Source organism: Branchiostoma lanceolatum, chromosome 1, assembly GCF_035083965.1.
Source record: "Branchiostoma lanceolatum isolate klBraLanc5 chromosome 1, klBraLanc5.hap2, whole genome shotgun sequence".
NCBI classification, from domain to species: Eukaryota; Metazoa; Chordata; class Leptocardii; order Amphioxiformes; family Branchiostomatidae; genus Branchiostoma; species Branchiostoma lanceolatum.
The window spans coordinates 26,866,584-26,888,873 of record NC_089722.1 but is presented as its reverse complement, the minus strand read 5'-3'; the positions used below and the strand labels follow the sequence as shown (position 1 = coordinate 26,888,873).

At 38.0% G+C, this 22,290-nt stretch overlaps 1 protein-coding gene across 3 annotated transcripts in view; it reads left to right on the top strand.

Moving 5' to 3' along the window:
• Positions 1-22,290, top strand: part of LOC136445704 (serine/threonine-protein kinase Chk2-like) — a 145,258-nt gene that overhangs the window by 116,351 nt on the left and 6,617 nt on the right. The gene's annotated exons all lie outside the window — the stretch shown is intronic.

Below are 22,290 nucleotides of genomic sequence, written 5' to 3'. Positions count from 1 at the left end.
GGGATAATTATGTTCTAGCATTTGAGGGCATATGGTGCACTTGACTGTGATTTGTGCATTGTCAAAAGCTAAAAAGCATCTTTTAATGATACAATGTATATTCAATAACGGTATTTTGTGGGTTTTGCTTGCTTTTGGTATCTTCTTAAGATGAGGGTCAATGTCCACTTTGGGCCTCCTATCAATTTTTCTCGATACTGCATGAGACTTCATATTTTATATAGTCTGGACATGCTACGGTCTTATTTGAGAAATGTTACAAAAGCCTTTATTCTCACCCAAAAAATCCATTGTAATATGTTGTATTTTCCAAACTGTACTGATTCCAGACCATTCAAGTTATGGTTGGATGTCTCTGAGGTTCAAGCTACATTTTTCTTATTCTAATAGAAAACTTTATTGGTTTTGCAGTGATGAACATCCAGATATGCAACTTTGAACACTGGTATATTGTGTTTCTGCTGTCTTACCTTTCATATTAGAACCCACCTATATATAAGTAAATCACATGTAAAAGTAGTAGTTATGCGTGAAATATTACATTGACAAGTTGTTTTCAATTATTCATATTAATAAAGCCTATAGTGGCAGACAAGAAATATAGACTATAGGGATGTATGTACTTTCTTTCAATTTCATGCTTCAAACTCTGAGCATATTGTACATGTGCACAAGAAATTGTCAAAAGCTGTTTGGACAAGTATATGATTTAGATGTGCTTGGCAGTGAACATGTAGAAAAAAGATTACAAAGAAATTCAAAGAAAAAATAGTACCTTGAATAAATACCCTTTAGGCATTCTCACACACAATCTTTTTTATCAAGTAATACAGCCTTAAATTGAATCTTTTAGAATCAGTTACATTCAAGACCTTGCTGACATTAAGTATTCCTTGCTCTTTCCACAGCAATTAGATGACTCATAAAGCTTTCATGCTAATCCTTTACTTAGTATACAGGGCGATGTGTTTGTTCTGAGCAGCTCGTGCATCAAGTATTAGCGCAGAGCCTTGTCAACAGAGCAAGCTGGGGGGATTAATGCCGATGCCTTCAGACAAGCCGGGAGTGCGGGTAGATACTCCACGGAGATGCCCTGCTGTGGGAAGTAGAACAACTCCTGCGAGACTCATTCATTACCGTCCTGTGTGCTGTAGACTGTCAATTATTTTGTAACTTTTCATTTTGGTGGTCTTTTGCGTCTGAAATGGCTGACAAATGGCAAAAGTACCCAACACTTATTGATTACAGTGGCTTTTAATCAATTAGCCCAGAATGACTGTGAAAGTGTTCTGAAAGATAGCATTAGGAGTATCCATCAGGATGGCAGTACAAATGTACTTCTAAAACCTGTTTTTTGACAGTCATTCAAAGGCAGGATGTTTCAAAACTGCCTTAACCTTTTAGCAATGCTGCGATGTGCCATGAGGATTGCCAGGCCTTAATTACCTTCGTTGACGAAGTTTCTTCGAGAAGGTTATTCGATGATGCTTGTCTGTGTGTCTGTTAGTGAACAGAATAAGTCGAGAACGCCTGGATGGTTTGTTGTCGTAGTTGGTGTGTCGGTGTGTATGTGGGAAATCTCAAGATGATTAGATTTTGGGCGAAGTGTTTTGCATAATTAACGAGAAAAGTGTAAAAATGTGTTATATTGTATGCTGAAGTATGTGTACGTGTTGGCTGTGTTGTTCCAAGGCGTCATGGATAGGGGTAAGGGTCCTGAGGGGTCATATTGAAGGCAGGAAACGTCAGTTACACAAATTGGCTGTCAGCCAGCTGTAGGCATTGGTAAGGTAGTCTCCAAGCAGACCTATGGGTTGGCTATAGCAGGGGCAGGTTTTGCTTCAGACTTTGAAAGGGAATTACTCAAGAAGGGCTTGGTGGATGGTCATAAATTTTTGTAAGTACATAGCTTGAGTGCTGATGTACATGATTAGATACTTATTATGCAAATCAGTATCTAATTTGCATAATTAATGAGGAAAGTTTATACATCCATCAATTTCCATGATAGGACTCTCAAACATGTGACATATGTAACTGAGGAAGAGAGAAATATTAATAGATATCAGCTTTGCAAATGAGAACCTCATTGACATAATTAATGAGAAAAACTATAACTCGAGATGGTCTTGATGGATGGTCATGATTTTTGGTATGTAGATAGCTTACGTGATGCTTTGTATGATTGGATGATAATTATGCAAATCAAATTCTAACTCGCATGATTAATGAGGCAATTTTAAAAATCTGCTGTGTTCCATGATATGACTATTCAAATATGTGACATTTGTAACTAAGGAAGAGAGGAATGTTGATAGATAGGAAATATGCAAATGTGGGCCTAATTAGCATAATTAATGAGAAACTACTATAATTCCATACTAGTAAATGACGGCAATTTCATACTTGTGGCATTAGGAAGTTGTGTGAATGTGAACACCATTGAATCAAATTATGCTAATAAGGAGGGAGCTTATTTGCATAATTGATGATAAATGTTAGCATAACCTTCTTTGTTAAGCTCATAGTCATAACAAGGAGGTTTGGACAACTTATGTTATTTGGGTGAAGAGGATCAACTGGTATGATTGATGATTGATGAAAAACACTCCTAATACGTCAGTCATAAAGGTCAAAATCATTTGACGAAGGTATGAGGTCGTAGAACTCTTGTTGACTGTGAACAAATGTCTAGAATATGCCATATAAATCATCTTGTCAACTTCATACAAGTCATGTACTTCTAGAAAGCCTTTGTTTCAATCTTTGTTCACAGGATTGAACATGCCATTTTTGCAGCTTTGATATATTCAATCAATACAGCTAAGTTGCCTGACAGGTCTAGATCTTTTAAGTCCAATCCCAGAAATCATTATAATATTTGAAATATACAATCCCAACCTTAACACTCACATCTTCTACCTTTTGCTGTAAAATGTTTTTATGTGAGACACAGTGAAAGTAGGTGGAGCCACACTTGACTTAAACCCACAAGCCTCAAGCTCATGACATTGTGTGTTCCTTAAAGAGGAGGGCAACAAAATCTGATTTCGTACCTTTCAATTCAGTCCCAAATCCTATTTAGTTTAGGTCATAAAACCATCCCCTGGTAGATCTGGATCAGATTTAGAAAGCTGGGACTAAAGTCTGCCTGGCGGGGTCATGACATCATAGGAGAAAATTGGCTGCAAGCAAGTTTAACCTTCTCCCTGCTGCTTAACACAGTAACCAATACAAGGAAACATGCTACACTGGATGGGGAGAGGCTGTAGGGGCAGAGGGTTGTTATTCACTGTGTCTAGGCAATGGTATTGGAAGATGAAGCCCAACCCTCTCCTTCCACTGCCTTTTACCTCCCCAACCAAAGTCAGGTACCCATTTTCACACCTGGGTGCAGTGAGGAAACTCTGCTAAGTGCCTTTCCCAAGGGCACAACATCAGTGATATGTCAGGGGATTTGAATCCAGGATGTCTTGGTTCTGGGCCAAACACGCTAACCGTTACACCAACACAACGCCACAGTAAATACTCTGAATAATCTACACATTGCCTCTTTTTATGAGACGAAAAAATAGTTTCTGTTGGTAATGCTAGGGACCACAACTAGCTTCTATGTCAAAAGAGGTCTCCATAGAGACTGTATCAAAGTCTACAGCAAAGCATATAGATCCCCACAGGATTCTCACCCCTCTCTCTAGGATTCCCAGTAAAATTTAAATACCCCAAAAATTGGATTTCGCTGCTTCCCCTTTCACCCTGGGTCGTAAAAGGATTTGTGCTTTACATGGAGGCGCTCAGCCTGTAGAATCCTCCATGACCACCTACCCTGTCTGGGGACCTGTAAGTGGGAACCAGTAAGCTGCCCTGACAATTGTAGGTCAATCAATTAGGACTGGTATCAACCAATTTGTCTGCACTATGATTTGGTGGGCAGGAGGGTTATAGGGTAGGTCTTAGTTCAAAAGGACAAATTATGTACAAGATTCAAGTGCATGTCTATCACTGGCAAGTTCTGTTTGACATCATGTTTTAAAACCTGTTTATCTTAAAAGCTATGTTTGTTATACTGTTTGTAGCGATGTCCATGGTGCTGATTGTTGTTGTAATGAACCTGCATTGTATGTCCCCATATCTCTGATTGTCTTTCTTATTTATTTATTTGTAAAAGTGAACAAACTTTCTGCTTTTAAATAGACCCCAAAGCCTTTAGTAATGTGATTCAAATATTAAAGGTACCTTCCTATTTTGAGCCAGCCAGATAGTGGTGAATTTCAGGGGTGTTAGCAGGCCAAGCACAGTGTGCAAATCAACCCCCCTTCAAGCCAACTTTGAACTGACTGGTTGAAAATCAGCTTCCTTTGGAAAAGGAATGAACCAACTGCATGCCAAGTACTTCCCTGCGATCCCAGGAGACATAATTATCGGTCTACAGCAAAATGCAAGAAAGGCCTCTTATTGGCTGAAATATGTGACTGGATCATTTCTAGATGGCATTCCCGTTGCATTTTTACAGTTCTGTGTGCAAAGTTATCTCAAAGTAAGTTTGATACCTTTGTCAGTGTTTCTCATAACTGTATCAAAACCTACAGATCAGGCCTGACAGACTTGCGGGTTTAAGTTCCCGGGGGTGCGGATTATGGGAGTGCTTTAATCTAGCAGCTATCCAATCACTTCGTTGGCATGTTTTGATGCTAATTGTGATTAATGGTCCCAGGCTATTGTCTTCCTCCTGGCGCATTACTGAAATCACAAACAGCATTAATTGGAATAGTAGTCGAGAATGGATAGAGATGAAGTGCCGATTATTGGAATAAGAAGAGAATATTCAGTACAGAACACTTTGAAAAGTTTGTTGGCTAATGGAAGCCATAATGCGGTTAGTGTCCCTATTGAGAATAATTAGTACTACTTCCATTGCATTCTTAGTAATCTTACATATTGATTATCATTGAGGTATTGGATGTATTGTATTGTGTTTATAACCAACCAATACATCTATGCTGAAATGAATCTAGAAACAAATTTAAAGGGTGGCAAATATTTTTTTCATCTTAGCAAACTTTAACGTTATACCTAGGACAAAGTTCAGGTGCACAAATGATTGCAGTTATAATTGTAATCATCATTCTTTATTTATTCTCGCAACAAATGAAAATTAGTACACATTTTGCTGGCTAACCTTTCAGTTCACAAGTACAGCATCTTAACTTAAATTGTTAAAGCAGCTATATATCCAAAACCTGTCATAATAAATGCTGGAATGAATTAAAAGCAACAGCTTTTAACAAATCACTTCCTTTTCACATGTAAAGCCAAGCTTTATTCCTAAATGCACTGCAAAACAAGCTGTTCCCACCAGATAGAAATTGTTAATCCATGAAGAATAGCTGAAGTTTCTTCAGAATTCTGGCGGAATGGAACTATTGGAAATACATACCTGGACACCCTGTCAAGGCAAAATATCAGTTTTGCAGTAAGAATTGTCTGAGCTAGTTGCTTGAAGTTTGCCCTGAATTCCATGCTCTTGAATTATTCAAGATAGATGTGTTTAAAGTACAACATATATGAGAAAGAATCTGTATATATTAAGAGCTGCAATTAGTACTACTTTAATAACAATGCATCTGAAAAAAGAAACCTGTGAATAGATGTAGCAGTAGCGTGAATTTGTTGGGATATCGTATCATTTCATGAGGTGAAAAATGCTTATGGATATCTAAATACATTTTCAACTTAGATGACTTTAGATGATTAACTGGAATATCTAAGATGATTATTTTCCATTAGTTGAAACAAGAATCTTCAGATTAGAAGAGCTTGTGTGTTATAATCTATATTCCTTACTCAAGGTTAAAAGAAATAAGGTAGCTACACTGATTATTCATGATCTCTAGACAAATAGTCACAAGCATTATGACAACACAAAATTAGGCCATGTTGATTCAATTTTATGGATAACGTCCGTTTAAAAAAATAATTGGCTATAGTGTAAATTGTACAAAGCAGCTGCAAAATGAGCAAATATATGCTGTACATAGCAAAACAAATATCAGAAAGTGGATACCAATGTGGTGGAATGTCAAATGTAATTCCAAAGTCAAAAAAGAATGTGAAATAACAAAAAGGAAGACTCTAATACCATAATACATGTACCACAATCTGTGTGTGTAGTCATTTGTTCGATTTCATATTGAAGGGAACTTTTTTGTGTGCCAAACTTAATTGCACGCTCGCATCAATTTTGGGGTTCCCAGAGGATGTCATCCAAACAATCAAATCTACATGGCCTTAGTAGCAGAACTTGTTTTTTTAGAATTACCAATTACTGTAGATCTTGCTTCAAAGGTCATTGCCCTACACCTGACGAGGTGTCATCTCTACCTGCAAGTTTATCAATTTGTTAGGAGTCTCAGATTATTGCTAAACCCTTTATGAATAATCTTGAGCTTTGCGAGGTTTGGGTGTTCAGAGAGGCGTGTGACGCGTACAAACTGCCGTCACTGGAGCATGTGAGCCGTCTCCGGTACCTCCCAGTGCAACCCCTGTACTCGCCCTTTATCTTGGCCCTTGCAGTTAGCTTCTGGTCATCAATCACTTTCCTCTAGCCATACGCTGATTTAAGATGAGTCAACAAGTTCCTAGGAGCCAATCAGTTCTGGCTGCATTGTTCATTCCCTGTGCGATGTCTACCGCTACAAATTACCGTAGTTTGTCCTGCAGTCAACTTCTTCTTTCCACATTCACTCGGTCATTCACCCATTTATTCATCCATTTTCATTGATTTGCTCATTCACTCACTCATGTACGTGTCCGTCGCAGGACATTTCCAGAACGGCACGGACGTTTATGCGTGATGTCTTGCAAACTCGTAGCGGACGTTTACGTGTGATATCTTGCGTACCCGTGGTAACGAAAATCTGTCCCCGGTGTGCGTGGCTGTCTTCAGGCATGTCCAAATGCGTCCAATCTGGCTTAAAATGTACCTCTCCACAAACCACCCCATGGTCGTTTATCAACCTGGCGGGCCGTGTCTTCATATGCACCGCTTGTACGAGGGCAGACCAGTAGTGTATTAGGGGGCAACTCAACATTACAGATGCTATTTGTCAAATATAGTTTTCTCTCTGAAAGAGGGTGTTTGAGGTCAAACCTTGTTTTCCCATGGTACCGATAAGCCCATGTTTGTGTCATGAGACTCAACTTTCTGCAGTGAAAAAGGCAGAAATTGCAAATGATAGATCTAGAATAATTTTAACATTCTGACAAATTTATGGTGGTTACCAGCATTCCCACCAGATTCTACTGTATTTTTGTTCATCATGGAGGGGAAAAGCCATCTAAAGTAGCAAGAAATCGGGGGTGTATATGCTCCCCTGGGGAATGTCAAAGTTTCTAAGGCTCTGAAACACTGTTTCCCACATTTTAAGAAAAAATATTTAAACAAAACTATATAAACAAAGAGAATGTTGATACCCCTGGATACAATTGAAGACATCCATTGCAAAAAGTCTATATCGAAAGAGAGGGCTTTATTTTCATCAAGTATCATTCTTAAGTCTGCATTATAGTTTCAAACCCTGAAATTCATATACTTAATATGCATTTCAATGCTTTCTCGGTGCAAAGGTGGTCAGAGGTTTTATCCACTGCGAGGTTGTGAATTCAAGTCTAATCCTAGTCTACTGACAGTTAACGTTCTTGTTGTTATTCCAAGGTCTCGCATCAGCTTGGGAGAACATGCCACTGACATTCATAAAGTGTCATTTTGACTTTCTAAATAAAGTAAACTGGGGACTTCTGGGATAGTTGAGTGTCCTTCAATAAAGGTTTTGATAAACAATGTCTCTCAGAATTCAAGGTAAAATTGTTGTTCAGTAGGAAGAGAGGAAATAGACCGAGATGAGTAGGGGAGTCCATGTTTTTGTGGTGACATTAAGAAAAGCAACAAACGAGGTACATTGTACTTCATTAAGATATTTCAAATCAACCAATGAAAGACAGCATATTCTCAGGGAGCAAGCATAAAGTATGATAGGAGAGGAAGTTTATCAAAACTGATCAATGGTTTGTTGTGCCTGTGAAAACAAACTAGATTACAAATTAGATTAAACATTAAAGCTAATTGTCGAAGAAAAAATGCACTAGAAGAGCTTTCCTTGATCAGATGAATGTCTAAATCAAATGTTCAGCTACTATATTTAACATGCATGGTATATATCCTAGGCTATATCAATCTATATTTTTGTCACATGCTTTTAACAATATTGCTTTAGGTTGAATTTTCATGTGTTAGCAAGATCTGGGTTTTGAAAAGTATCAGTTTGAATTACAGATTATCAAGATTGTTAGATCAGACAGATGTAATGTTATGTGTAACTCTCACTGGTGATGTTGTCATTACAGCCTTTAAACCAGGGGAAACAGCATCTCTCCAGTCTATTAAGCATTATGTTCCTCTGCCCCTAGGCAGTATCTGCCTGCTTTGAATTGTCATCTAGAATCAAATAAAACCTACGTAGGAAAGCTTTGGGAAATGTGCTATCTGTATTGATATACTTTACAGGATCTTGGCCAAGTTGATACACTACAGTACTTGACTGTCCAAAAAATCAGGCACTAGAAAATATATTCCAAGTTTGCAGCCTTTCTCCTTACATTCCTGTAGTACTAGTGGCATTTATTTGACATAATAATATATGGTCAATGAGAACAAATGTTTGATTTTGCATATTCCAAAGAAGGTTTTTTTTTTCTTTCAATATCCATTTAGTAGACCAATTGAAATAGATACCATCATGTCCTAATTAAAATCCTAATGTGACATAACTATTTGACAACATTTGCAAGCTAATGCAGAATATTTCCCTCCCCATTTTTCTAATATAGCGCTATGTACATAATGTGTACTAAAATGGATTTTTAAAAAGGATAAAACAAGAAAATTAGATTGAAGAAAAAAGGAAAGCAACATATTTTCCTTTTCTCCAAAGAAGAGGGAGTTTACTTAGTCTTGTAAAAACAAGTCTCAAGGAAGGCTTGGGGTGATAATAACGTCAATTGTTCCATTTGACTAGCTATTACTGATAGAAATTAATCAAATTGTGACTGACGTCAGGTTTTCATAACATTGCCGTTGGAGCGCATTCAACATTCAACAGAAATATTGGTTTTGAGCACACAAAGTGCTTGCCATGCAGCATGCCACAGTCCTTTACACTGTGTCAAGCAGTTTATTGTGTAGTCTGTGATTGTGCTTCTTTGCTTCACTCACCAAAGGCAATCTATCAGTTGCCATTGCCTCCAGGAAAAAGGCGATACTGAACCCCCAGGGCACATGCTTGTAGCAAACCCATCCATTTTGGCATAATGTCGGTTGGAAGCCGTCAAAAACAAGAAGAAATGCCATTTGTTATGGGGACTTTTATTAAGAATTTCATATGACGCCGTCATAATTTGTCCCGGTGCAGGTCATAAATTAGGCCTTTCATTTAACTTAGGGGTAACTAAGGGGAATGGTGATAATTCATGTCGCCAGGGTCTGAGACACCTCGGTTTCCAAGTGGCAGCCACATAATGTTCCGTTGTATCTGCACCTTTTAGCAGGTCGTAGCTGTGTCCATTAACATTAGCAGCTCCGGTGCTGTTGACAAGTCCTGGTGTACATGATACCCTGAAGGAATCAAATCATTCCGTCTCTTGTCAAGATGGACTTACTGCTCCAAAAAGACCGAAGCAGAATAATAGGACTGCAGAGGGAGGATTGCAGATTGAGGAAAACGTGTTCCGTCTTCTGTTATCTTTTCTCCCAAGATGCCTACGCCTTAGGAGTGTTTGTCGCTGGGGAGGGCAGCGGCCACAGAATGTAAATTGTCATGCGACTGATCATCCCTATTTTTCAAGTGTTTCCCCTTGGATGCCACCATACTGCATAGCGATATCTAGGGAACATCATTTCTGCATAAAGATGTTAAGCAACAGAAAGAAGACTATCTCTGCAGAAAATAAAGTATAAAATGACACCATATAGTTATGTAATTTGTATCCAACTCCTCACAAGATGTTCACAGTTAGGAAATTTAGTCAGCTACGTACCAACAACTTAACTGAAACACCTCTGAGTCTGTTCTGTCAAGTGAACTAACAATTCAAATGGTAACATTTTTATTACTTTATTTTACTGAGGATGAATGCTTTTGACATTTCTAGAAGGGACGTAGGACTATAATGGCATTAACTGAGAGATTACATTTTATGATACAGCCAGTCCTATGAAACCATCTGCAACAGTTTTCATTTCATAAAAACACATTTTTATCAGCATCTATACTGCAATGTAGCAGTCAAGACTACCTCTCTCTATATATTTGTGGGAGCATATGTCCAGTTGCTGATCTACTGTAAAATAAAACAATAGAAATGCCCCATCCCATTCATCTTATTTCTTAAGCACAGTTGTCTATGTTGTTGAAGTACTAATTAAGTGACTACTATAGTAATATCAGGGTCAAAACCCCCCCTACCATAAGCATGGATAAAGAAATACAAAATTGAAAATTGCTATTCAAAACTGTTATGATTTTTTCTAACAATCAAGTCAGTGAAGTTCAGTAACTGATCTCTAGCATACTAGCCTCAGGTAAATATCTGCTCCCTTATATCCCATTCATCCAACTTGGACAGACTTTTTGAAAGATAAGTTGCCAGACATATTTTGAAGGACAAAGGAATTAACTACCAGATTGCAGCAAGCAAGGTCATGCTTTTCCCAAACCTGACATAATGGTTTTATAATGCTACATTTACATTAGGCCCCATGACTCTAATCCCTTCAGGGGAAGAACCAAAGCCATTACCAGCAGAATTGCTCAACTGTTAGGTCAAGGTTGGACTAAAAACTGAAAAGGTCACTCAGATTACAAGTTTGCTATGAAAATGCTGCACTGTAGATTTTACTAGCTTTCTTGTTGGCATGTATATCGTTATTATATAATATTACTTTGGATGTGTGGTTCGTCAATCTGACGAAGACCACTGCACGTCATCCATCATTTGGTTGGGTTGCATGTGTCCTCATGTGGCTGTAGAGTTCATATCACTTTGACAGGAAGTAGTCCAGGGTACTGAAATCATAGCTGTTGTTTTAGCAGTACAGTAACTGTGGTTCAACTTATCAACTCTCAAAAGGTGATCTTTGACAAGGAACACTTGTTCCGCCATACCTCCCACTGTGTTGGAGAAACATGATAAATGGATGAATAAATAGATTGTTCTGCCAGGTACCTTAAAACCACCACCTTGAAAAAATGACTTAAAAGAAGTCTTAGACTTGTAATGCAGCACCAGTTATCCTCAAGGTATGCACAACTCAGATATCATGTTGTTCAAACCATTCTTCAGAAGGCCTCGATAACACAATCTTTTTTAATATACTCTGGAATTCCCTCCCAGCCCACTGCTTTCCCCCCAAATACTACCTACAAACCTTCAAAACAAACACACACCGCTGTCCCTCACCTATACCACATTAGCTCAATTAGTTCACTGCCGAGAAGTGGCCTCTTACGGCCTTGAATTGAGCGAGATCGTTAAAAAAAAAGACTGGTCAAAGGGAACCCAGTGGAATTATGTGGGTCGAAGTTACCTTTTTGGGCATACCTTTGATCCTTGGAAGTTAAACTTTTCAAGCCATTATCTAGACTAGACAAGCTCATGCTTCCACTGTTGGAGTAAGACCTGTGTTACGTCCTTCAAAAACTTTTCATGACATTATGTTACATGCTGAAGGGCTAGACTCAGACAGGGTTCGTTTCTATTCTGAGAAGACTAGATAACAATTTTCTCATAAGTGTGGAATGATGTTACTCCAACATGTGACATCCTCGTGTCAGTGTAGTGCTTCAGATTTGATCCCCAATATCAGTCATATCAACCATTTCATTCCATTAAGAAGGACGTAAATCACCTGGACTTTATCCTGAAAATCCCATGAAATTCACATAGTGTGTATCTGTGTAGAAATCACCAGAGAACAGCCACGTGCCTCGTAGCAATGCTTTACACATGTATGCTGCCAATTTTACATCTATTGTACCATCAATTCCAACTGAATCTGGTTATTTGTCAAAAGGACACAGAAATAGGAAAATAATGATACTACAAAACTTTTTCCATCTTTTTTATTGTTTGTATTTTCAGATCTCCAGAGTTGAATTGAGGAGAGAATCATGAGTCTTATGCAGAGACTTTTAAAATAGATCTTTATGTCAGTCAACACTATATCTTTTATTTCTTCAAATATGAGTGTTGCTTCCAAACACTTTCAATGACACTTATCTGGATCCTTGTTTTAGTCGCAGTGAAGGCATGTTGAAATATGATCTCTGAAAAGTGCTGCAGTGCAAGAAAGGCTTAGAGTACAGACGAGACATCTTAGAATACAGACAAGACATCTTAGAGTACAGACAAGACATCATTTATACAGAGATTTTTGCTCACTTCCCTGATATTAAAGCTTGCTGGGGGAATGTTCTTGTTTTCTTTTATGACTGTATTTGCCAGGAGTAGAGAGATCCGTAGTGGAGTTGTACTTTTGTGAATCTTTTTATTGAAATTGATTCAGAAGCATGCTTCTGTACACAGAAGGAGCCATGGTCATGGAAGCAGTAACTAATTTTTGCTATATTACGTAGTTAACATTCAGAAATGATATCAAGAGATCTGATACTTTACAGTTGTGTAGAGTACTAAATTTATGTACAGCTGTTCTTATCTTATGCAAGCTTGTCACCTTTTGACAGACACTGAGACACAAGTAAAGTCAAGGAAGCTATTCATCATTTCCCTGTCCAAAGATGATAGACAGATTTTGAGCAGACTTAGAGATACCACAATAGCCTGAAGTTAGATCTTTTGACATCACAATTATATGTTATCTTCTTTCCTAAGGCAGTCTTCATGATTGAAGGGATTCATGATGTAGCAGTGACAGAACAAAAGATGTGCCGCATCAGAGAGATACTTTGATGCCAGCGTCTCCCAACAGTATCAAAGGGAGGCTCAATGTTCAGTAGATAATCTATATTGCATAGAGTTTAAAGTCTCTTTTGACATTTGGAAAGCATACAGAACCCAGTAGACATACACTGGTGAAAGTCATAGACAAAATAGGACTGCACCTCCCCAACCTGTGTTTATAACCCAAAGAATTGAGTGACACTGTTATCATAGCGTGCACTGTATATATGTCTGTGTTTGTATACTTTTTTATGTTGAACCCTGGAAGATTAGTCGTAATTCGACTAAAGGGTATCGCAATAAACCAATAAACCAATTGCTTTATTGTTAACAAGAGTTTGAAATATTTCTGTGAAAAATTTAGAGCAGTTTTTTTGTTTCATTGCAATTTTCTGTTTGATTATTCCTCATTAGTTATGCAAATGACAACCAAGATGAGCTATCATGAAAACCTATTTGTTCTTTCTGGAGTTATCCTCCTTCAAAGTTTTGGGAGAAAAATGTCCTGCAGTTTCTATTTTTAAATGATAATGTTAAGCATGCCTTAAAAAGCATTTTCCCACTAGTACTGGCTTTGATAGTTAAGGACCAATAAAGAAACTTGAAGGCAGGAAAGGAGATAACCTTTGATCTTCTGGGACCTTCAACCTAAACTTCATGTCAGGGTCCCATGCAACTTCCTGTCACTCTGTGGTGAGATGTGTCTACCATATGGAAATTATTGCGGAAACACCAGACAAACAAACACACTGAACAAAATATCACCGTTCATGGAGGTGAAAAGAGTACAGCCACTCAAAGGTTTTGAACATATTTCAGGCAATTAATCCTCTAAGTGTCACACACATTTCTATCCTATTAACCCTGTTATTATTGTCACCAATTGGAAGTAGGTTTCCTAATTCAAGCATGAATCTAGGAGGGTTAACAATGTGTAAGTACAGCTAGGACCTACCCCCCTCCCACCTCATTACCATCCCAAAGTTTTAAAAGCAGCATAACTGCCTCATCTTGGGACTTCATATCACACAATTACCAGGTGCCCCAATTAGCTATGACAGTAAATCTATCTTAATCACCCTTTAGTATCATGATTGATCACCAATTGTGTTAGCTTTGGGGCAGATGTCTGATTTCTCAATCACTTCGTCCTAAACAGCACAAAAACTCGCAAGCGATCAATAAAGTGAAAATCCTCAGAGGACAAAGGGACCGAGCATGGTTGATAAAGCCTTATTGTGTCATATCAGTTGTGAAATACTGTCAGGATGAGGAGAGTTTACCATTCAAATTTCAAGTTCAGGGCCAATTACATTGAGTCTTGTTTTGTTACTCAAATTTTTAAATTACAATTGATTAATATATACATTCATTTGTCTCTTCCAGTATACAGTTACTGTGGCTATACCAGCATTTATGTCATACATGAGACGTGATAACGTTCCATATAAATATTCCAGACTGGGTGATACTGGGTGATATTTTGGATTATCACACGGGCTAGATATATCACACGGGCTTACGTTGAATAACTTTCACGTTCGCCGTGTGTGCTGCTGTCAAATATTTGAATACCGGATTCAGATTTTGGATTTGATGTTTGTTTGAGGACACCAGATTTTCTCAACTTCTGGTGCATTTTGCATTGAAATTTGTGGGTTTTTGGTTCGGTATGACATATGAAATACAACAAAGTGTATCCAACTCACCCGAGGTACCAGCCCGACCACAGGTCATATCGCCCAACAGCTGAATATATATGATATGTTAACATCAACTCTCATAATTCTGTAGGTTACCCTAAGAGCATCACTCACTCACTCACTCACTATCCGGTTTAACGTCTTCTTTTCCCCATCATCTGGGGGGTTTGACGTGCTTGCATGCTGATGGGGGAGCTTGGTGGCCGCTCGCCAGGTGCCTCTGTCCTGTGGATTTACATCGTGTAGGTTGAGGTGGAGGAGGTCCTCCTTGGTCCTCCTCACCACATGATAAGAATGGTGATATCAAGACCCTCTCAAGAATGTCATGAATGTCTGGCTATCTGAAATGTGGAAAACTCTGGAATTACTGAATTCTCCAATAGATCTTTTTAGATTCACCATTTGTTTTTTAATGTTGTGGTCTTTAGATACCCTGTGAAATTATTACATTTTGGCATAGCTACAGCACTTATTTTCATGTGCAAATGCCAGACATTTGAGCAGAGATGCATTGAAACCAGAAAGGTTAGAAAGGATATTGACAAGGAAAGTAATGGAGTAGATGTCCCAGTTCTGTTCAGATCAGTCAGAAGTTGTAATTAGGTCAACATATCAGTTTATCTTTCGGTATAACACAGACTGTCCTGGTCTGGTCTTTAATTTGCCTGGAGTTAGCCAGGACATTTTAATCAACTTGGAAAAGTAGACAAATAGTTATAAACGATAATATAAATGGAAATGATAAAGCCAAACAAAGAAGGAAGCTGAAACAAAGAAGCATTTTTCTCTACCAGATCACTCACAAGCGTGACCATATGCTGTTATTAAAATATCTGTAACATGTAAATGACATCCGTATCAGATTATTCTATCTTGTTGATTCATGAACATTCTGACCTCATTCCCTAATGCTTTTCTTTTCACCCTCTGAACTTTTCGAAGTTATTCGTCTCAGCAGAAATATAGGCCAAAGTGCCAGAATCTGATGATTCTTTTTAAAACAACGTCATTTCCTGCTCCGACCACTCGCCTTTTCCCTGTTTTGTCATGGACGGTCTTGTTCATTTAAGCTGCACTGGTAACTGCATGTATGAGATAAGGTCAACAAATTAAAGATGCTCAATGTAGAGATTTTTGCAGCAATGATGAAAATGTTTCAGATAATGAAATTTGATACAATGCAATGACATTGTAAATGTGTATGCACTCCCTGATATTGTTAATTCAACTTAGTGATTACAAGGAAATGACTAAAAAATTGTTGAACATCATCCTTACGTTGCATTTTGTACCTTTAAGGGACCAGATCAGACAATGCTCCTAATGTTAACCCTGACCTTACTCTGAATCTAGTAGAAGGAATTCCCTCAGAAAATCATGTATCAAAATACCAGCAGGCATTTGTTGTTTGATGTCTACTGTCAGTAGTATTCCAAGACTTTATTTGATCTGGTATGGGAAGACAGATACATTGATTTTATATCTTTGTTTTTTCAAGATGAGGATCCTTTGTACAGTGAGGAATCAGGTCATCCCAAAGCATTTTACCCTAAAATAGAAGATACATGTTAGCAGTAACCATGACTGCCAGGTTCGAGATAGCCCCTGCTATCAGGTTATTAACCTCTGGTCCTCTCCTCCTGTTACTAGACATGTCTCTGCCCCTTTGGCCTTTTTTAAACTACTTTCACAAGCAGATTCTTGTATAGTTAGATATACAAAAAATTACTTTGAATTTCTAAATGGATTTTGAATGTTGTGGGATTTTCAGTCTGAGGAATTTTGATGATTGTTAAAGTCTGACGTAGTCATCTATAACTTCTTTCATGAGCAGATCCAAATCTGATAATTGTTGAATTCTGATGTTGTGATCTTTCAGTGCCTCAAGAACTCACTAAGATTATTTGTCGTAGCAGACTACTGGCTGCTTTTCAGAATGAGTCCTGTGAAACAATTTGTGCATTTAACTGTTTTTATTTCACAGCATAAGCTTTTATCCTTGTATAGCTTGTCCGCCATATGATTAAAACAAGACGGTCTTGTTCTTTTCCAGCTTGAATAACTTGCTCTTGATTAACCTGTACATCTACATGAAGTGTTGTATTTCCAAACAAATAGCATAAACATTAACATATATACTGGTAGAATTTTTTTCAATACATTTTGTGGCAGATGTGGCTTCGTGGTCACTTTGCTTTTTCATAGAGTTGCTGCCCTTGGTGCTGATATTTTTAGTGTTGTACCTCTGTATTTGTTTTGTGGCAGATGTGGCTTCCTGGTCACTTTACTTTTTCATAGAGTTGCTGTCCTTGGTGCTGATAGTTTAGTGTTGTACCTCTGTATTTGAATTTCTTGATTTCAGTGATGTCATTGTATTCATTATCCGCTGCATCTGCTTAGATTCCTTGCCTTAATGATACATCTAAGTTACAAGCTGTAGACAATTTGTGTAATGGACTTCTAATGGTGTTAGATACTGTAGATTTAGTTGAGTTTGCAGGGACTTAATTCCATGGTAAAGGGGGAAAGGAAGCATTCGTGGTGTTTTAAGTTTGCAGTGAAGCAATGGGGATGTGATGAAACAGAAGACCAAATATATGTTTGCAGTATGTTTATATTACAGTGGAGAGGTCACTACAAAAACTGCAAGCATTAAACCAATGCAATTATTTTATGACTTATAGTAGCTGAATGTGGCAACATCATTTTCTATCCTAGGAAATTAATACATGCAACTTTTGAAGCAGTGGTGGTCCTTAGAATCCTTGCATGAGAGATGGGGGATTCTTATCACTAAAGAAATTATGTGCTTTGTCGTACAACCCAGCAGTTTTAATTACAAGGAAATGCATGTTTTCCATTAAGACAATCAACTTCTCACAGGGGAGAAGGCAGCTTGTCGTCATCAAGACTCCAATCTATTGATGAATTAATCATCAGGAAGCCTGTTTGACACATTTTGCTGAAAAATTGGTCATTTTAGGCATCTAAAGTTATATCATGCAGGATAACTTAATTAGGACACAACAATTTTTTTCTTTGTTTTCAAATTCACCACTATATTTTTTTGTCTAGAAAACGGACAATTTAATAGGTTATGAATCAACATCAACCTTGATATTTTTGAACTAACAGTTAAAGAAAGTCCTTGTCCTCGTTGATATGATTTCTCCATTCACCAATCGTTGTACACTATAGATACTGGTACTGCTCTTAACCCTAATCTTTTGGACCTGGCCTATCCAAACATTTATCTTTTCAAGTGCTAATTATACCCATCACATGCTTTTCCCATGTCAGTGACTGCCACAGTGATTGTTTCACATGACTTTCTCTTATCACCAAATATAATGTGCCTCTTCATTTTGTTTATAGAGACAGTAGCTGTAAAAGCATTGTTATTCTCCGAACTATGATAATTATTTTGTTGGAAAATGCTGATGCATCTTCTGTGGATAGCCAATTAATGCCATACAGGTTTACTGATATTATATTCTTGAAAGGCAATTCAGAATGCAGTTTTTCGGGTTACGATTTAAACAATTGAGAATTTGGCAAATTTTATTGAGGCTAATACTGAGACTAGTACCATATTTCAGGTTACTGATGATAGAAAAGGTCTCAAGTTGTAAAGCATAATCTTAAAGGTATCCAGATCATTTTATGAGGCTTGAAACTTGAATAAACAAGAGTTCCACGACCTCATATCTCCATGAACAATTCTATTCACGCAAATGACTTACACATTTGCATAATATATGCTTGGTCATAGACACCTTTATCTAACTTACACATGTTGCAATTTTCCAATTAGATGAATTATGGTGTTTTTGCATTAATTATGCAAATTAGGAATTTATTTGCATAATTGGTATCTGTTGATGATTCACTTTCCATAAACTACATAAATTACATTTTTTTGAGTCTGATTATGGAAAACACTTTCCTCATTAGCTATGCAAATTAATTCCTAATTAACATAATTTGCACTTCATTGTGTACATCTCTGTCTAAATATGTATACTAAATATCATGGAAATCCGTCGTTCCTTTGTGACAGTTATTATCCTTAGAAGATTTTCACGATAACGCCCCTGCAGTTCCAGAGCAAGCTGCTAGGGGGCACAAACCCACACCACATCTTCATTACACCACAAGCTATCTGCCACCAAAAAATCAAGACCATAGCACGTCCAGGTCAAGAGATACAAAAATGGAATTTCTGCTGCAGTACCAAGGTCACATACCAGGGGGCCCAAAATCGACCTTGAATTTTGGCTTCATAACACCTGCCCACATACCAAATATCATCGTAATCCATCAAGAGGTTCTTGAGTTATGCTGACTACATTAGTCCGGAAACACAAACAAACAGACAGACAGACAAACAAGCAGACAGACACACAGACACACCCAAAACAATATCTCCATTTTTCATAGAGATAAACAACTCAAATTTCTAGTCATGCCTACCCGTAGTACATTTCAATAACACTATACCATTACATATTGACATTAAAGGAGCAAAGATACAAATGTTGTTGTGTGATGAGAACTGATAGAAAATCCAAGCCCTAATAGACTGATCCTGACTGTCCATCATAATTAGCGGTTCGACCAATGAGATAGTGACTGCATATCCGTCAAATATTTCCATTTGCATGTTTTGATTTTGCATTTCTACGTTTTGACGGAGGTGGGCGGGGCTATGGTATCGGTCTATTTACACTAGGCGCGTGAAACTAAAAGATCACCATGTATAGCTTATTTTTGTGCCACTTTTGAGCACTTTTGATAAGAAATCCGCACGCAAATGTGGTAAACAGTGTCATTAATGTCAATTTCATACAAATTACAGCAACTAGACTATTTCCAATTTTCAAGCCTCATAAAATGCTCTGGGTGCCTTTAAGTTCTTCTTTTTTTAAATTGCACAGTGTACCTCCCTTCCTGTATTACACAGATGCATCCAAAACATGGTTGTTGTGTTCTGGTCATATCCCAGGCCTGACATTAAGTACATTTGAAGAAAAACCTATAAACAATGTAAACGTCTGATGGAAAGAAGCAATGAAAGTGCCATTTTTGTTACAACCCCATTGGGGTTCAACATTGGTATAGCCAGCTTTTACACCCATATTGGGATGCTAGGCTGGTATATCCAAGCTTATGTGCCTTGTGTGCATCTCCTCTTACATGTGAGCCTCACTAGAACATGGTGTAATTGTAGATTTGTTACTTTACCAACATGGGAGTGAGGTATTGTTTTCGACAAGTCTATGTGTCTGCCAGTGTGTGTATGTGTGTGTGTGTGTGTATGTGTGTTTGTGTCTGTCTGTCTATCTGTCTGTTTGTTTGTTTTACAATATATAGAATGCCATACAATTTTAGTGCTCTTAATTTCATCCGTGGGACTAAAAGGATTGCACAGCAGTAAGGGTAAGTTAGTGAAGTCTGTCATCTCTGACTACCATTTTTTGCTTGTGCTGAAGTTGTCGCGATAGTGACTCAGAAGCCTTGTGGATCCTAGCAATCTCTTGCATATAAGTATACATGTATGGCTCGTATGTGATGAAAGTACTGCCAGTCAATATTTGAGTTAGGCCTCCTGATAACAGTGACTGTCCAAGAATACCAGAAGTTGCTGATAAATATGCTTTCAGTTTTTGTAACTTGAAATGCCATGCACAGGCAGTAATACTAATGGTCTTGCATATTGATTTTACCAAGAAAAAGGAGGTTAAAGTCATTTCAAGGCCACCCCAGGCATGGCCTTACGTGGCCCTAAGGGCTGAGGCTTATCCTAGTTTCTGTAGCATAAAGTGACAGATCACAAGCTTCTCCCTTGGCAAGCCTCTAGTCCACCACCGCAAATATCAATAGCAGCAGCATCTTACCTAAAAAAGCTAGATTTTCAGTTTTCATTATGCATACTCCACAGATTTCAGGCAAAGATGCTTGTTCTTTCTTGTAGTCTTGACATATCTCTTGGAGGCATGCCAGGAGCTTTCAAACTGTGGTAGATGCAAGAGACTCCGTGAAGAATTCATATAATACATGTGGATCTATTCCAAGTCAGCAAGACTTGCTCGGGGAGGCAGAGAGAGTGAGGGAAAGATCGACCCTGTCTCTGCCGGGCTGCCATTCGTCATGTGCGGTGAATAGAGGTGCCTACAGATGGGCAGCTTCGATTGGAGTTGTCGTATTTCTCTGCCGGAGAGGGCCGTGTGATGAAGGAGCACCATTATGCGGGTTGAAGCTTCCGCCGGCTGAACTAGGTGTGAGTGAGGGGTAGAGTCCCTCGTGTTCTGATATAGATAAGATAAGGCAGAGATTTGGCAAAGTCGTAGGCATTTGTTACAAGGCCTCCCTGCCCTCCCAAAGTGTAAAACTTTGACACATGAAGGCTTCAAAGACAGAAAATGAAGAACGCGAGGAAGAGTCATGCTTTGTACTTGACAGGGAGAGATACTGAGGTAGTATCAGTCCTGTACACGGGAATTGGAGTCATTTAGAAGCTTGAAAGACTTGGGAGAAGACAGAATTTTGAAAAATGGTACATTGTAAAGTTACCCATTGCCATATTGTTTGAAAACTTACTAACGAACTTGAACAAGAGTTTCCTTCACAAGCCTTTGATACAATAAACTAATCGCCAAAATTCAGTGGATTTTATTTCGGTGACCAATAATCAATATCATAATGATAATAGATAAGCAGGTCAGAATGATGCTTAAGAGGCTCGTGCAAATATCACAATATAAAGACCAGGTCATGAAGATAATGGAATGAAATGCCATTGACCTGAAAATGAAAATTTAATTCACATTGTTTCATCTCAACATTGAAGTCTTTTTTTCCCTAAGAATGAGAAGGCTTCGTCTTTTCTTCATTTGTACAGCTTGTATAATATATCATACCATCAAAGGTTCTACTTTAATGTCAGCATTTTGTCTGGGAGGATTTATGTCAGATCAGACATATTACATGAAGTTCACAGTGTGACATAAATAATGTTAACCCAGATAGCATAACTGGGTCAGCAATTTCATCTCAGAGTCTGAGGTTATTGCTACGTGTACATTTTGCACATGCCCAAGGGCAAACATTGACTTTGATGGATACTTAAACAAATATGAGAAATAATACCGGCTAGTTCATCCCATACATTGAGAGATGGAACAGATTCATCTTGACCAGATGGAAGTGCGGTATCCTATGATCGAATCTGTATCTTACAGAGTGGCATTTGTAATTAGAATCTGGCTAAATTGATAGTTCAGGGAGGGAGGGCAAGCTTCGTGACTTAGTCTTCTAAACAGTAAAAGAAAAAATTGGTCAGGTGTTTGACAAACTACATTTGTACATTTTATACCTAATGATCTTGGACCTTTTTGAATCCTTAATTCCTCTAGATTGTATAAGGATGTTTTGCGCCTTTTTTATGTCACATTTCTGTAGTCAAGATCTTAGATTACAAATTTAGAAACTTTATAGGGATATAGATAGTAATGATTATAAGTTGTTAGATGTTAGGCATTATGACAGTGGAAGAAGCCTTGGTTAAGGACAT